The sequence below is a fragment of the Ranitomeya variabilis genome, chromosome 7 (genome assembly GCF_051348905.1).
Source record: "Ranitomeya variabilis isolate aRanVar5 chromosome 7, aRanVar5.hap1, whole genome shotgun sequence".
Taxonomy (NCBI): Eukaryota; Metazoa; Chordata; class Amphibia; order Anura; family Dendrobatidae; genus Ranitomeya; species Ranitomeya variabilis.
This window is the reverse complement of record NC_135238.1, coordinates 156,746,308-156,764,513: the sequence shown is the minus strand read 5'-3', so window position 1 is coordinate 156,764,513 and position 18,206 is coordinate 156,746,308.

The following is an 18,206-nucleotide window of genomic DNA, read 5'->3' as shown; positions in this document are numbered from 1 at the left end:
TCATCTGGAGATTCTGCTCAGCAAGTAAAAATTGTTATTTCGTTCTTACGGGGCGACCCTCAGGATTGGGCTTTTTCGCTGGCGCCAGGAGATCCGGCATTGGCTGATCTTGATGCGTTTTTTCTGGCGCTCGGTTTACTTTATGAGGAACCCAATCTTGAGATTCAGGCAGAAAAGGCCTTGCTGGCTATGTCTCAGGGGCAGGACGAGGCTGAAGGGTATTGCCAAAAATTTCGGAAATGGTCCGTGCTGACACATTGGAACGAGTGTGCACTGGCCGCTAATTTTAGAAATGGCCTTTCTGAAGCCATTAAGAATGTTATGGTGGGTTTTCCCATTCCCACAGGTCTGAATGATACTATGGCACTGGCTATTCAAATTGACCGGCGGTTGCGGGAGCGCAAAACCGCAAATTCCCTCATGGTGTTGTCTGAACAGACACCTAATTCGGTGCAATGTGATAGAAAAACCGCAAATTCCCTCATGGTGTTGTCTGAACAGACACCTGATTTAATGCAATGTGATAGAATCCTGACTAGAAATGAGCGGAAAATTCATAGACGCCGGAATGGCTTGTGCTACTACTGTGGTGATTCTACACATGTTATCTCAGCATGCTCTAAACGTATAGCTAAGGTTGTTAGTCCTGTCACCGTTGGTAATTTGCAACCTAAATTTATTCTGTCTGTAACTTTGATTTGCTCACTGTCATCTTATCCTGTCATGGCGTTTGTAGATTCAGGTGCTGCCCTGAGTCTCATGGATCTCTCATTTGCTAAGCGCTGTGGTTTTACTCTTGAACCATTAGAAAATCCTATTCCTCTTAGGGGTATTGATGCTACACCATTGGCAGCAAATAAACCGCAGTATTGGACACAGGTTACCATGTGCATGACTCCTGAACACCGCGAGGTGATACGTTTCCTGGTTTTACATAAAATGCATGATTTGGTTGTTTTAGGGCTGCCATGGTTACAGACCCATAATCCAGTCCTGGACTGGAAGGCTATGTCAGTCTCAAGTTGGGGCTGTCGTGGTATTCATGGGGATTCCCTGCCTGTGTCTATTGCTTCTTCTACGCCTTCGGAAGTTCCGGAGTATTTGTCTGATTATCAGGATGTCTTCAGTGAGTCTGAGTCCAGTGCACTGCCTCCTCATAGGGACTGTGACTGTGCTATAGATTTGATCCCAGGCAGTAAATTTCCTAAGGGAAGACTGTTTAATCTGTCGGTACCTGAACATACCACTATGCGTTCATATATCAAGGAGTCTCTGGAGAAAGGACATATTCGTCCGTCTTCTTCCCCTCTTGGTGCGGGATTCTTTTTTGTGGCAAAAAAGGACGGATCTTTGAGACCTTGTATTGATTATCGGCTTTTAAATAAGATCACTGTCAAATTTCAGTATCCTTTACCGCTGTTGTCTGACTTGTTTGCCCGGATTAAGGGTGCCAAGTGGTTCACCAAGATAGACCTTCGTGGTGCGTACAACCTTGTGCGCATTAAGCAAGGTGATGAATGGAAAACCGCATTCAATACGCCCGAAGGTCATTTTGAGTACTTGGTGATGCCTTTTGGGCTCTCCAATGCGCCTTCAGTTTTTCAGTCCTTTATGCATGACATTTTCCGGAAGTATCTGGATAAATTTTTGATTGTTTATCTGGATGATATTTTGGTTTTTTCTGATAATTGGGATTCGCATGTGGAGCAGGTCAGGTTGGTCTTTAAAATTTTGCGTGAAAATTCTTTGTTTGTCAAGGGCTCAAAGTGTCTCTTTGGTGTGCAGAAGGTTCCCTTTTTGGGGTTCATTTTTTCCCCTTCTGCTGTGGAGATGGACCCAGTCAAGGTCCGAGCTATTCTTGATTGGACTCAGCCCTCGTCAGTTAAGAGTCTTCAGAAGTTCTTGGGCTTCGCTAACTTCTACCGTCGTTTTATCGCTAATTTTTCTAGCATTGTGAAACCTTTGACGGATATGACCAAGAAGGGCTCCGATGTTGCTAACTGGGCTCCTGCTGCCGTGGAGGCTTTCCAGGAGTTGAAACGCCGGTTTACTTCGGCGCCTGTTTTGTGCCAGCCTGACGTCTCACTTCCCTTTCAGGTTGAGGTGGATGCTTCGGAGATTGGGGCAGGGGCCGTTTTGTCGCAGAGAGGCCCTGGTTGCTCTGTTATGAAACCTTGTGCCTTTTTCTCTAGGAAGTTTTCGCCTGCCGAGCGAAATTATGATGTGGGCAATCGGGAGTTGTTGGCCATGAAATGGGCATTTGAGGAGTGGCGTCATTGGCTCGAGGGTGCTAAGCATCGTGTGGTGGTCTTGACTGATCACAAAAATCAGATGTATCTCGAGTCTGCTAAACGCCTTAATCCGAGACAGGCCCGCTGGTCATTGTTTTTCTCCCGCTTTGATTTTGTTGTCTCGTATTTACCAGGTTCAAAGAATGTGAAGGCCGATGCTCTTTCTAGGAGCTTTGTGCCTGATGCTCCTGGAGTCGCTGATCCTGTTGGTATTCTTAAAGATGGAGTTATCTTGTCAGCTATTTCTCCGGATCTGCGACGTGTGTTGCAGAGATTTCAGGCTGATAGGCCTGAGTCTTGTCCACCTGACAGACTGTTTGTCCCGGATAAGTGGACCAGCAGAGTCATTTCCGAGGTTCATTCCTCGGTGTTGGCAGGTCACCCGGGAATTTTTGGCACCAGAGATCTGGTGGCCAGGTCCTTTTGGTGGCCTTCCTTGTCAAGGGATGTGCGGTCATTTGTGCAGTCCTGTGGGACTTGTGCTCGAGCTAAGCCTTGCTGTTCTCGTGCCAGCGGTTTGCTCTTGCCCTTGCCTGTCCCGAAGAGACCTTGGACACATATCTCCATGGATTTCATTTCTGATCTTCCGCTATCTCAGGGCATGTCCGTTATCTGGGTGATTTGTGATCGCTTCTCCAAGATGGTCCATTTGGTTCCTTTGCCTAAGCTGCCTTCCTCTTCCGATCTGGTTCCTGTGTTTTTCCAGAACGTGGTTCGTTTGCACGGCATCCCTGAGAATATTGTGTCAGACAGAGGATCCCAGTTCGTTTCCAGGTTCTGGCGATCCTTTTGTAGTAGGATGGGCATTGATTTGTCGTTTTCGTCTGCTTTCCATCCTCAGACTAATGGACAGACGGAGCGAACCAATCAGACTTTGGAGGCTTATTTGAGGTGTTTTGTCTCTGCTGATCAGGACGATTGGGTGACATTCTTGCCGTTGGCTGAGTTTGCCCTTAATAATCGGGCTAGTTCCGCCACCTTGGTTTCGCCTTTTTTCTGCAACTCTGGTTTCCATCCTCGCTTTTCTTCGGGTCATGTGGAGCCTTCTGACTGTCCTGGGGTGGATTCTGTGGTGGATAGGTTGCAGCAGATCTGGAATCATGTGGTGGACAACTTGAAGTTGTCACAGGAGAAGGCTCAGCGCTTTGCCAACCGCCGCCGCGGTGTGGGTCCCCGACTACGCGTTGGGGATTTGGTATGGCTTTCTTCCCGCTTTGTTCCTATGAAGGTCTCCTCTCCCAAATTTATACCTCGTTTTATTGGGCCTTACAAGATATTGGAAATCCTTAATCCTGTATCTTTTCGTCTGGATCTTCCTGTGTCGTTTGCTATTCACAATGTATTTCATAGGTCCTTGTTGCGGCGGTACATTGTGCCTGTAGTTCCTTCTGCTGAGCCTCCTGCTCCGGTGTTGGTTGAGGGCGAGTTGGAGTACGTGGTGGAGAAGATCTTGGATTCTCGCCTCTCCAGGCGGAGACTTCAGTACCTGGTCAAGTGGAAGGGCTATGGTCAGGAGGATAATTCCTGGGTGGTCGCCTCTGATGTTCATGCGGCCGATTTAGTTCGTGCCTTTCATGCCGCTCATCCTGATCGCCCTGGTGGTCGTGGTGAGGGTTCGGTGACCCCTCACTAAGGGGGGGGGTACTGTTGTGAATTTGCTTTTTGCTCCCTCTAGTGGTTACTAGTTTTTTGACTCTGGTTTTTCTGTCATTCCTTTTATCCGCACCTGGGTCGTTAGTTAGGGGTGTTGCTATATAAGCTCCCTGGACCTTCAGTTCTATGCCTAGCAACGTAGTTATCAGAGCTAGTCTGCTGTGCTCTTGTCTACTGATCCTGGTTCCAGTTATATCAGCTAAGTCTGCCTTTTGCTTTTTGCTATTTGTTTTGGTTTTGTATTTTTGTCCAGCTTGTTCCAAATCTATATCCTGACCTTTGCTGGAAGCTCTAGGGGGGCTGGTGTTCTCCCCCCGGACCGTTAGACGGTTCGGGGGTTCTTGAATTTCCAGTGTGGATTTTGATAGGGTTTTTGTTGACCATATAAGTTACCTTTCTTTATTCTGCTATCAGTAAGCGGGCCTCTCTGTGCTAAACCTGGTTCATTTCTGTGTTTGTCATTTCCTCTTACCTCACCGTCATTATTTGTGGGGGGCTTCTATCCAGCTTTGGGGTCCCCTTCTCTGGAGGCAAGAAAGGTCTTTTGTTTTCCTCTACTAGGGGTAGCTAGATTCTCCGGCTGGCGCGTGTCATCTAGAATCAACGTAGGAATGATCCCCGGCTATTTCTAGTGTTGGCGTTAGGAGTAGATATATGGTCAACCCAGTTACCACTGCCCTATGAGCTGGATTTTTGTATTCTGCAGACTTCCACGTTCCTCTGAGACCCTCGCCATTGGGGTCATAACAGACTTCTCTTGTGACCTGTCTCCTCCAGGAGAAGCTAAGTTCATGCTAGTTCATTTTTGCTCATTGCTTTTGGAAAATGTTTCTCAGTATATGATAAGTTCAGTCCAGCTTGCTTATATGCTATTTTCTTGCTAGCTGGAAGCTCTGGGGAGCAGAGTTGCTCCTTCACATCGTGAGTCGGTGTGAGGGTCTTTTTTGTATTCTCTGCGTGGATATTTTTGTAGTATTTTATACTGACCGCACAGTTATCTTGCTATCTTCTTCCTATTTAGTATTAGTGGGCCTCTTTTGCTAAAACCTGTTTTCATTCCTATGTTTGTATTTTCCTCTTAACTCACCGTCATTATTTGTGGGGGGCTGCTTTTACTTTGGGGAAATTTCTCTGAGGAAAGTGAGGCTTTGTTTCTTTCTATGGGTAGCTAGCTCTCAGGCTGTGAAAAGGCGTCTAGGGAGAGTTAGGTATGCTCCACGGCTGCCTATAGTGTGTGTGATAGGATCAGGGTTGCGGTCAGTAAAGTTCCCACATCCCCAGAGCTTGTCCTATATTTTTGGTTTACCTATCAGGTCAGTTCAAGTGTTCCTAACCACCAGGATCATAACAGTACAGCTGGCCAAAGTGTTAATGCATCGCAAAAGAGGGATAAGAGAAGTTCTGAGCTCATTTTTTTTTCTCTGCAGTGTGTTTTGCCTCTCTCCTCCCCTTAATCTCTGGGTGGTTCAGGACTCAGCTGCAGATAAGGATATTCAAAGTCTGTCCTCTAGTGTGGATCATCTCACGGCAAGGGTACAAAGTATTCAGGATTATGTAGTTCGGAATCCTATGTTAGAGCCTAGAATACCAATTCCTGATTTGTTTTCTGGAGATAGATCTAAGTTTTTGAATTTCAAAAATAATTGCAAATTGTTTCTTGCTCTGAAACCCCGCTCCTCTGGTGACCCTTCTCAGCAAGTTAAAATTATTATTTCTTTGTTGCGTGGTGACCCTCAAGATTGGGCATTTTCCCTGGCGCCAGGAGATCCTGCATTGCTAAATGTGGATGCGTTTTTTCTGGCGCTTGGATTGCTTTATGAGGAACCTAATTTAGTAGACCAGGCAGAAAAAATCTTGCTGGCTCTGTCTCAGGGTCAGGATGAAGCGAAGGTTTACTGCCAGAGGTTTAGGAAGTGGTCTGTGCTCACTCAATGGAATGAGTGTGCCCTGGCAGCAATTTTCAGAAAGGGTCTTTCTGAAGCCCTTAAGGATGTTATGGTGGGGTTCCCCACACCTGCAGGTCGGAATGAATCAATGTCCTTGGCCATTCAGATTGATCGGCGTTTGCGGGAGCGCAAACCTGTGCACCATCTGGCGGTGTTCTCTGAGCAGAAGCCTGAGTCTATGCAATGTGGTAGGATTCTGACCAGAATTGAACGGCAAAATCACCGACGTCAGAATGGGTTGTGTTTTTACTGTGGTGACTCCACTCATGCTATCTCTGAATGTCCTAAGCGCACTAAAAGGTTCGCTAGGTCTGTCACCATTGGTACTGTACAGCCTAAATTTATTTTGTCTGTTACTTTGATTTGCTCTCTGTCATCCTACTCAGTTATGGCTTTTGTGGATTCAGGCGATGCCCTGAATTTGATGGATTTGGATTTTGCCAGGCGCTGTGGTTTTTTCTTGGAGCCGTTGCAGTTCCCTATTCCACTGAGGGGAATTGATGCTACGCCATTGGCCAAGAATAAGCCTCAGTACTGGACTCAAGTGACCATGTGCATGACTCCTGCACATCAGGAGGATATTCGCTTTCTGGTGTTACATAATTTGCATGATGTTGTCGTCTTGGGGTTGCCATGGCTGCAGGTTCATAATCCAGTATTGGATTGGAAATCAATGTCTGTGTCTAGTTGGGGTTGTCAAGGGGTACATGGCGATGTTCCTTTGGTGTAAATTTCTTCTTCTACTCCTTCTGAAGTCCCTGAATTTTTGTCGGATTACCAGGATGTATTTGATGAGCCCAAATCCGGTGCCCTACCTCCTCATAGGGATTGTGATTGTGCTATAAATTTTATTCCTGGTAGTAAGTTCCCTAAGGGTCGACTTTTCAATCTATCTGTGCCAGAACATGCCACTATGCGGAGTTATATAAAGGAGTCCTTGGAGAAAGGGCATATTCACCCGTCCTCGTCACCCTTGGGAGCAGGGTTCTTTTTTGTGGCCAAGAAGGATGGTTCTCTGAGACCCTGTATAGATTATCGCCTTCTTAATGAAATCACGGTCAAATTTCAGTACCCTCTGCCTCTGCTGTCCGATCTGTTTGCTCGGATTAAGGGGGCTAGTTGGTTCACCAAGATAGATCTTCGAGGAGCGTATAATCTTGTGCGTATAAAACAGGGCGATGAATGGAAAACAGCATTTAATACGCCCGAAGGTCATTTTGAGTACTTGGTGATGCCATTTGGGCTTTCTAATGCCCCTTCTGTGTTTCAGTCCTTTATGCACGACATCTTCCGAGAGTATCTGGATAGATTCATGATTGTATACCTGGATGATATTCTGGTCTTTTCTGATGATTGGGAATCTCATGTGAAGCAGGTCAGGATGGTATTTCAGGTCCTGCGTGCTAATGCCTTGTTTGTGAAGGGCTCTAAATGTCTCTTCGGAGTCCAGAAGGTTTCCTTTTTGGGCTTTATTTTTTCCCCTTCTACTATCGAAATGGATCCAGTTAAAGTCCAGGCCATTTATGATTGGACTCAACCTACATCTGTGAAGAGTCTTCAGAAGTTCCTGGGCTTTGCTAATTTTTACCGTCGCTTCATCACTAATTTTTCTAGTGTGGTTAAGCCTTTGACTGATCTGACCAAAAAGGGTGCTGATGTGACGAATTGGTCTCCTGCGGCCGTTGAGGCCTTTCAGGAGCTGAAACATCGGTTTTCTTCGGCTCCTGTCTTGCGTCAGCCGGATGTTTCTCTCCCTTTTCAGGTCGAGGTTGATGCTTCTGAGATTGGAGCAGGGGCTGTCTTGTCTCAGAGAAGCTCTGATGGCTCTGTGATGAAGCCATGTGCTTTCTTTTCTAGAAAGTTTTCGCCTGCCGAGCGTAATTATGATGTTGGTAATCGGGAGTTGTTGGCAATGAAATGGGCATTTGAGGAGTGGCGTCATTGGCTTGAGGGAGCCAAACATCGTGTGGTGGTCTTGACGGATCACAAGAATTTGATTTATCTCAAGTCGGCCAAGCGGCTAAATCCTAGACAGGCTCGATGGTCACTGTTTTTCTCCCGTTTCGATTTCGTGGTTTCGTATCTTCCGGGCTCTAAGAATGTGAAGACGGATGACCTTTCTAGGAGTTTTGTGCCTGACTCCCCGGGAGTTCCTGAACCGGCTGGTATCCTCAGAGAGGGGGTGATTCTGTCTGCCATCTCCCCTGATTTGCGGCGGGTGCTGCAGGAGTTTCAGGTTGATAGACCTGACCGTTGTCCACCGGAGAGACTGTTTGTCCCTGATAGATGGACCAGTAGAGTTATTTCCGAGGTTCATTGTTCAGTGTTGGCGGGTCATCCTGGGATTTTTGGTACCAGAGATTTGGTGGCTAGGTCCTTTTGGTGGCCTTCCTTGTCGCGAGATGTGCGTTCTTTTGTGCAGTCCTGTGGGATTTGTGCTCGGGCCAAGCCTTGCTGTTCTCATGCCAGTGGATTGCTTTTGCCTTTGCCTGTCCCAAAGAGGCCCTGGACGCATATTTCCATGGATTTTATTTCAGATCTTCCGGTCTCTCAGAGGATGTCTGTCATCTGGGTGGTTTGTGATCGTTTTTCTAAGATGGTCCATTTGGTGCCCTTGCCTAAATTACCTTCCTCCTCTGATTTGGTTCCGCTGTTCTTTCAGAATGTGGTTCGTTTGCATGGTATTCCGGAGAACATTGTGTCTGACAGAGGGTCCCAGTTTGTGTCCAGATTTTGGCGGTCCTTTTGTGCTAAGATGGGCATTGATTTGTCTTTTTCTTCGGCTTTTCATCCTCAGACAAATGGCCAAACCGAACGAACTAATCAGACCTTAGAAACTTATCTGAGATGCTTTGTTTCTGCTGATCAGGATGATTGGGTGACTTTTTTGCCATTGGCTGAGTTCGCCCTTAATAATCGGGCTAGTTCGGCTACTTTGGTTTCGCCTTTTTTTGTAATTCTGGTTTTCATCCTCGTTTTTCCTCAGGGCAGTTTGAGCCTTCTGACTGTCCTGGTGTGGATTCTGTGGTGGACAGGTTGTAGCAGATTTGAAACCACGTAGTGGACAATTTGTCGCTGTCACAGGAGAAGGCTCAGCGCTTTGCTAACCGCCGTCGCTGTGTGGGTCCACGACTTCGTGTGGGGGATATGGTTTGGTTGTCTTCTCGTTATGTTCCTATGAAAGTTTCCTCTCCTAAGTTTAAGCCTCGTTTCATCGGTCCTTATAAGATTTCTGAAATCCTCAATCCTGTGTCATTTCGTTTGGACCTCCCAGCATCTTTTGCCATCCATAATGTGTTCCATAGGTCATTGTTGCGGAGGTATGTGGTGCCTGTGGTTCCTTCTGTTGATCCTCCTGCTCCGGTGTTGGTCAAGGGAGAATTGGAGTATGTGGTGGAGAAGATCTTGGATTCTCATATTTCGAGTCGGAAGCTTCAGTACTTGGTTAAATGGAAGGGCTATGGCCAGGAGGATAATTCCTGGGTTGTTGCCTCTGATGTCCATGCTGCCGATTTGGTTCGTGCCTTTCATTTGGCTCGTCCTGATCGGCCTGGGGGCTCTGGTGAGGGTTCGGTGACCCCTCCTCAAGGGGGGGGGGTACTGTTGTGAACTCCGTTCTCGGGCTCCCTCCTGTGGTCGTGAATGGTACTTTGTTGAGTTCGGTTCGTGGGCTCCCTCTGGTGGCTTTGAGTGATACTTTAGCTGGGCTCCAGCTGCCTCGTTTTCTGCTGTGCTGGTTGCCTATTTAACTCCACCTAGATCTTTACTTGTTGCCAGCTGTCGTTGTATTCAGTATTGGTTCAGATCTCTCTGGGACTTCTCTTGTGACCTGTCTCCTCCAGGAGAAGCTAAGTTCATGCTAGTTCATTTTTGCTCATTGCTTTTGGAAAATGTTTCTCAGTATATGATAAGTTCAGTCCAGCTTGCTTATATGCTATTTACTTGCTAGCTGGAAGCTCTGGGGAGCAGAGTTGCTCCCTCACATCGTGAGTCGGTGTGAGGGTCTTTTTTGTATTCTCTGCATGGATATTTTTGTAGTATTTTATACTGACCGCACAGTTATCTTGCTATCTTCTTCCTATTTAGTATTAGTGGGCCTCTTTTGCTAAAACCTGTTTTCATTCCTATGTTTGTGTTTTCCTCTTAACTCACCGTCATTATTTGTGGGGGGCTGCTTTTACATTGGGGAAATTTCTCTGAGGCAAGTGAGGCTTTGTTTCTCTCTAGGGGTAGCTAGCTCTCAGGCTGTGAAGAGGCGTCTAGGTAGAGTTAGGTACGCTCCACGGCTGCCTATAGTGTGTGTGATAGGATCAGGGTTGCGGTCAGTAAAGTTCCCACATCCCCAGAGCTTGTCCTATATTTTTGGTTTACCTATCAGGTCAGTTCAAGTGTTCCTAACCACCAGGATCATGACAGCCTATGGGGAGTGCATTATACCATAAGGAGGCCTTTGGGGAGTGCATTATACTATATTGAGGACTATCTGGTGCATTATACGTTATGGAGGCTGTCTAGGGTGCCATCATACAGTGTGGGGATTACATTGAAGGGGTCATCTTACAGTGTTGGAGCCAGCAAACAGTTTGGTGGCTACTAAGGGGCCAGTATACTGTGTGGGTGGTACTATACAGTGAAGGGGTGTTATATTGTGTATAAAAGAGCATTGTGTATAGGGGAGCTGTACAGGGGGGAGACTCGGGACATTATTAAATGTAAAGTGGACACTTATTGTTATAGAGGAACTCAGGTTTCTGTGACTATCAAAGGGGCACACAGGGCAATATTACTTTCTAGGGGGCAAAATGTGGCCATTGTTTTCTAGGGCACTTGCACCCGGCATTGCTATATTATAGAGAGTTGCTTTAGAATTTAGAGGGCACAGAGAACCACACAGCAGGTGCAGTAATAGGGACACATACAGCAGCAGCGGCTCAGTATTGGGGTATCAGGTGCAGTAATAGGGACACATACGGCAGCAGCGGCTCAGTATTGGGGCATCAGGTGCAGTAATAGGGACACATACGGCGGCGGCGGCTCAGTATTGGAGTATCAGGTGCAGTAATAAGGACACATACGGCAGCAGCGGCTCAGTATTGGGGTATCAGGTGCAGTAATAGGGACACATACTGCAGCAGCGGCTCAGTATTGGGGTATCAGGTGCAGTAATAGGGACACATACTGCAGCAGCGGCTCAGTATTGGGGCATCAGGTGCAGTAATAGGGACACATGCGGCGGCAGCGGCTCAGTCTTGGGGTATCAGGTGCAGTAATAGGAACACATCGGCAGCAGCGGCTCAGTATTGGGGTATCAGGTGCAGTAATAGGGACACATACTGCAGCAGCGGCTTAGTATTGGGGTATCAGGTGCAGTAATAGGGACACATACTGCAGCAGCGGCTCAGTATTGGGGTACTAGTAGGATGAGGAGTTTGTGCAGGTTGGGAATAGATGGTGATGAGAAAAGTGACGACCCCATCAGAAAGATCGTCAGCGGTAAGTTGTTATCTGTAACAGTGCTGTGATCTCTTATATGTTATGTAGGGCTGGTATCTACCACTGACCATATGGCGGTAATATCCATGTTGGTCGTTATATAGAGATTATCTTCAGTACTAGCGCGGTCATCTGCTGAAGTTCTCCACTATTAGGGTGGGTCACCCAGTTGTAATCAAGGTTACCTGGTTAGGGGCCCACTCTGAAGCTTCGCCTCCCCTGAACCAAAACCCTAGCTACGCCTCTGGCCCAGCTCTATCACTACCTTATTATGATGTCTCATTTTACAGCAAGAATCTGCAGGTGGCAGAGGCAAAAGCAGAGTGGTGGTGCCTCAGTCACTTTTCCCATAGCTTCTATCATGGATTCAGGATATCTTCAGAGGAGATGATAAAAGAATAAAAGAAGCTGTGCTAAGTGACCACTGTGCCACCCCCCTGTTTACATCTTGTTCCAGCAGGGGCGATAGACGCTGTGAGGAAGTGAGTGCAGCCCCAGTCTCCTGTGACATCTGTTCCAGGAGGAGTGATGGATGCTGCGTGGAAGTGAGTGCAGCCCCAGCCTCCTGTGAAGACCTGTTTCAAGAGGGGTGACAGACACTGCGTGGAAGTAAGTTCATCCACAGACTAATGAAGCTTTCTTTGAGAATCCTCTTAAGCGAAACATCACAGAAAGTGAAGTAAAACAAATTACAGTAGATATTTATAGAGGATATTATGTGTATCGGACCCCCACTTTAATATCAAATCAATGGGGTCCAACACCAGTGAATTTCAGTTACTAAGACTTGCGGGTCCTGTAAGCACACAGTGAAACAGAACACAACGGCTCTGTACACCTAATAGTGGCCATTCTTGAGTACTGCAGTTCATCTCCCGTTCAGGATTGGAAGTCAATATCTTAGTATTGGACAACCTATGTAAAATCTAAAGAAAAATGTCTATCCAGATATATATATATATATATATATATATATATATATATATATATATATATGCAGTATATATATATATATATATATATATATATATATATATATATATATATATATATTGTAGTGCAGTGGGGTTGGTTCAGTGTGACAGACCGTGACCACAAGAAAAGTTCACAGCACACGTGTTTTAGTGTTCACACTCACACAGTGTACAGCATACGGCAATAACAGAAGATGGTGGGTGCTAAATATGAGACTGGGGAGCGGGAACTTAGATTAGTAGCACCACTCCAGTGCTGACATTAAACAAAAACAGTGGAGTGGTGCTTTAATGATGCCATACTCATACCAAATCATAGTATCTGTTTTTCGGTGCTGTTGACATCCAAGTATTTTTTCTATATAATATTCATAAGGCATTGTTGACAGAATCAAAAGAGAGGTCTCTGGTCTCCATGAAGTGTAAGCAGAATATATTTGAATAATATATTTGCTTTTGTCTCAAAATGCACAGTGGACCAGGTCTCATGATGACACTCTTAGAGGCAAATGTGTGCAAAAAATATTTGGTCACTATGCTTGCAAAATCGGCAGTGTAATGAATACTCATTTTTCTGTGTGTATATATATATATATATATATATATATATATATATATATATATATATATATATATATATATATATATATATATATTTATTTATTTAAATATATCAGGATGGGGCCCAGGATGAGGGACATATACCAGGATTGGGGGATATATATACCAGGATGGGACTCCAATTGGTGATCAGTGGTCATTTCTGTTGTAATTTATGCAGCTTTATGGTGTGAATTATAATGAATTTATCGGCTGTGTTAGGTCATTTCCCCTTCTGGCAAAGCTCTGCCTACTTTTCCTAAACCTTCCAATTTTCATTAATTGCTTCTTCATTCTACTGATCAGGTATACCTCTAGTGTGATAACACAGCACCTTTAATGAACATATGCAAAATACTGATGTAACAAATAATGTCAGTTGTGCCCCAAGTGACCATGATAAGATTTTTATAAAAGCTATTAATGGGTTTATCTGGGACTTTTGTATTTTTTTCTTACGATGCTAAGACTTACTGGCAGATAGCTGCTACCTGCCTGCCTGTTCAGCGCTGCACAGACCTCTGCCGGCTCAGATTGGCCTGCTGATGTCATATCACAAGAGCCGCTTCTTCTCTTCCTATCTGTGAGATGGATTGAGGATTATCATTCATAGGCTAAGTTCCCACAATTGTATAAAAAAAATGTTGGATTTTCATTTGTATTGTCATCTGTTTGCTGTATCATTTTTATATATCAGCAGTGAATAATATGTAGGAGACCAAAAACAGTTTCCAACATGAAGAACTGCAATGTATCCGTAAAAATCGGATGCTATAGGGTTGATCTATGTGGGATCCGATTTTCTTTTTTGTGCACTCATAGTCGTGAATGGGCGAGTCTCATCCGAAGACACTGGTTTATGCTGTGATTTATTTCAAGTAGATATTTGGTCCATGTAAAAAAAGGTCATCTGTACAGTCCTATTAAATAATGTTGATCTTATTCCTCCTGTGTGATGTCATTTTTTCCTCGTACAGCACTCAGAATAAAAATGTGTCCTATCAACATACCCGAATGTGCACCTTTATAAAAACCTGTGTGCAGACAGCAATGGAGGGTAGTAATGGAATGTCAGGGGCATGAGCTGAGCCCCCTATGTCATCTGTCTTCTGCATGTTTCAGTTGAGCCTTCATTGTTGCAAATGTGTGCCAAATATCTAAAACACACGCTACATTTTCTGCATGTGTTATAAATTGATTTTCTGCGTTGGCCACAGCCAGGGTGTAGCTCAGGTAGCTGGCAATGTATCTGTGCTGAGGGCCAGGGGAGAAGCAGAGACCCCCTACCCTGGCTGCGGTACTTAGCTACACGCCTAAAACAAAACTATTAAACTAAATCCTAGTAAAGTAAATCCTAACTATGATTTTGGGGAAAGATTAATTATTGCAATCCATTCTTTATTCCTATTAACTTTCTAAAATAAACAAAATAATGTAGACACATGTAAATCCTTGAATTCAGTTATGTAATTCAGTAATAATGCCACAGGTGGATAAAATCAATCACGCAGCCATGCAGTCTGCCTTTACAGATATTTGTACATGAGTGCATTGGTCTGAAGAGCTCACTGAGTGTGATGGTGGCACTGTACAGGATGCCACCGCTGTAACAAGTCAGTTCTTCAGTGCTCCTCAACTCAGCCTGGAAGTGGCAGACCACGGTAAGTTGTGGAGCAATCACTGATTGCAGAGTGCAAACCTCCTCTAGTAATAACATCCGCACTAGTGATGAACGAGTATACTCTGTTATGACCCCAATGGCGAGGGTCTCAGAGGAACGTGGAAGTCTGCAGAATACAAAAATCCAGCTCATAGGGCAGTGGTAACTGGGTTGACCATATATCTACTCCTAACGCCAACACTAGAAGTAGCCGGGGATCATTCCTACGTTGGTTCTAGATGACACGCGCCAGCCGGAGAATCTAGCTACCCCTAGTAGAGGAAAACAAAGACCTTTCTTGCCTCCAGAGAAGGGGACCCCAAAGCTGGATAGAAGCCCCCCACAAATAATGACGGTGAGGTAAGAGGAAATGACAAACACAGAAATGAACCAGGTTTAGCACAGAGAGGCCCGCTTACTGATAGCAGAATAAAGAAAGGTAACTTATATGGTCAACAAAAACCCTATCAAAATCCACACTGGAAATTCAAGAACCCCCGAACCGTCTAACGGTCCGGGGGGAGAACACCAGCCCCCTAGAGCTTCCAGCGAAGGTCAGGATATAGACTTGGAACAAGCTGGACAAAAATACAAAACCAAAACAAATAGCAAAAAGCAAAAGGCAGACTTAGCTGATATAACTGGAACCAGGATCAGTAGACAAGAGCACAGCAGACTAGCTCTGATAACTACGTTGCCAGGCATTGAACTGAAGGTCCAGGGAGCTTATATAGCAACACCCCTAACTAACGACCCAGGTGCGGATAAAAGGAATGACAGAAAAACCAGAGTCAAAAAACTAGTAACCACTAGAGGGAGCAAAAAGCAAATTCACAACAGTACCCCCCCCCCTTAGTGAGGGGTCACCGAACCCTCACCACGACCACCAGGGCGATCAGGATGAGCGGCATGAAAGGCACGAACTAAATCGGCCGCATGAACATCAGAGGCGACCACCCAGGAATTATCCTCCTGACCATAGCCCTTCCACTTGACCAGGTACTGAAGCCTCCGCCTGGAGAGGCGAGAATCCAAGATCTTCTCCACCACGTACTCCAACTCGCCCTCAACCAACACAGGAGCAGGAGGCTCAGCAGAAGGAACTACAGGCACAATGTACCGCCGCAACAAGGACCTATGAAATACATTGTGAATAGCAAACGACACAGGAAGATCCAGACGAAAAGATACAGGATTAAGGATTTCCAATATCTTGTAAGGCCCAATAAAACGAGGTTTAAATTTGGGAGAGGAGACCTTCATAGGAACAAAGCGGGAAGAAAGCCATACCAAATCCCCAACGCGTAGTCGGGGACCCACACCGCGGCGGCGGTTGGCAAAGCGCTGAGCCTTCTCCTGTGACAACTTCAAGTTGTCCACCACATGATTCCAGATCTGCTGCAACCTATCCACCACAGAATCCACCCCAGGACAGTCAGAAGGCTCCACATGACCCGAAGAAAAGCGAGGATGGAAACCAGAGTTGCAGAAAAAAGGCGAAACCAAGGTGGCGGAACTAGCCCGATTATTAAGGGCAAACTCAGCCAACGGCAAGAATGTCACCCAATCGTCCTGATCAGCAGAGACAAAACACCTCAAATAAGCCTCCAAAGTCTGATTGGTTCGCTCCGTCTGTCCATTAGTCTGAGGATGGAAAGCAGACGAAAACGACAAATCAATGCCCATCCTACTACAAAAGGATCGCCAGAACCTGGAAACGAACTGGGATCCTCTGTCTGACACAATATTCTCAGGGATGCCGTGCAAACGAACCACGTTCTGGAAAAACACAGGAACCAGATCGGAAGAGGAAGGCAGCTTAGGCAAAGGAACCAAATGGACCATCTTGGAGAAGCGATCACATATCACCCAGATAACGGACATGCCCTGAGATAGCGGAAGATCAGAAATGAAATCCATGGAGATATGTGTCCAAGGTCTCTTCGGGACAGGCAAGGGCAAGAGCAAACCGCTGGCACGAGAACAGCAAGGCTTAGCTCGAGCACAAGTCCCACAGGACTGACTCTGCTGGTCCACTTATCCGGGACAAACAGTCTGTCAGGTGGACAAGACTCAGGCCTATCAGCCTGAAATCTCTGCAACACACGTCGCAGATCCGGAGAAATAGCTGACAAGATAACTCCATCTTTAAGAATACCAACAGGATCAGCGACTCCAGGAGCATCAGGCACAAAGCTCCTAGAAAGAGCATCGGCCTTCACATTCTTTGAACCTGGTAAATACGAGACAACAAAATCAAAGCGGGAGAAAAACAATGACCAGCGGGCCTGTCTCGGATTAAGGCGTTTAGCAGACTCGAGATACATCAGATTTTTGTGATCAGTCAAGACCACCACACGATGCTTAGCACCCTCGAGCCAATGACGCCACTCCTCAAATGCCCATTTCATGGCCAACAACTCCCGATTGCCCACATCATAATTTCGCTCGGCAGGCGAAAACTTCCTAGAGAAAAAGGCACAAGGTTTCATAACAGAGCAACCAGGGCCTCTCTGCGACAAAACGGCCCCTGCCCCAATCTCCGAAGCATCCACCTCAACCTGAAAGGGAAGTGAGACGTCAGGCTGGCACAAAACAGGCGCCGAAGTAAACCGGCGTTTCAACTCCTGGAAAGCCTCCACGGCAGCAGGAGCCCAGTTAGCAACATCGGAGCCCTTCTTGGTCATATCCGTCAAAGGTTTCACAATGCTAGAAAAATTAGCGATAAAACGACGGTAGAAGTTAGCGAAGCCCAAGAACTTCTGAAGACTCTTAACTGACGAGGGCTGAGTCCAATCAAGAATAGCTCGAACCTTGACTGGGTCCATCTCCACAGCAGAAGGGGAAAAAATGAACCCCAAAAAGGGAACCTTCTGTACACCAAAGAGACACTTTGAGCCCTTGACAAACAAAGAATTTTCACGCAATATTTTAAAGACCAACCTGACCTGCTCCACATGCGAATCCCAATTATCAGAAAAAACCAAAATATCATCCAGATAAACAATCAAAAATTTATCCAGATACTTCCGGAAAATGTCATGCATAAAGGACTGAAAAACTGAAGGCGCATTGGAGAGCCCAAAAGGCATCACCAAGTACTCAAAATGACCTTCGGGCGTATTGAATGCGGTTTTCCATTCATCACCTTGCTTAATGCGCACAAGGTTGTACGCACCACGAAGGTCTATCTTGGTGAACCACTTGGCACCCTTAATCCGGGCAAACAAGTCAGACAACAGCGGTAGAGGATACTGAAATTTGACAGTGATCTTATTTAAAAGCCGATAATCAATACAAGGTCTCAAAGATCCGTCCTTTTTTGCCACAAAAAAGAATCCCGCACCAAGAGGGGAAGAAGACGGACGAATATGTCCTTTCTCCAGAGACTCCTTGATATATGAACGCATAGCGGTATGTTCAGGTACCGACAGATTAAACAGTCTTCCCTTAGGAAATTTACTGCCTGGGATCAAATCTATAGCACAGTCACAGTCCCTATGAGGAGGCAGTGCACTGGACTCAGACTCACTGAAGACATCCTGATAATCAGACAAATACTCCGGAACTTCCGAAGGCGTAGAAGAAG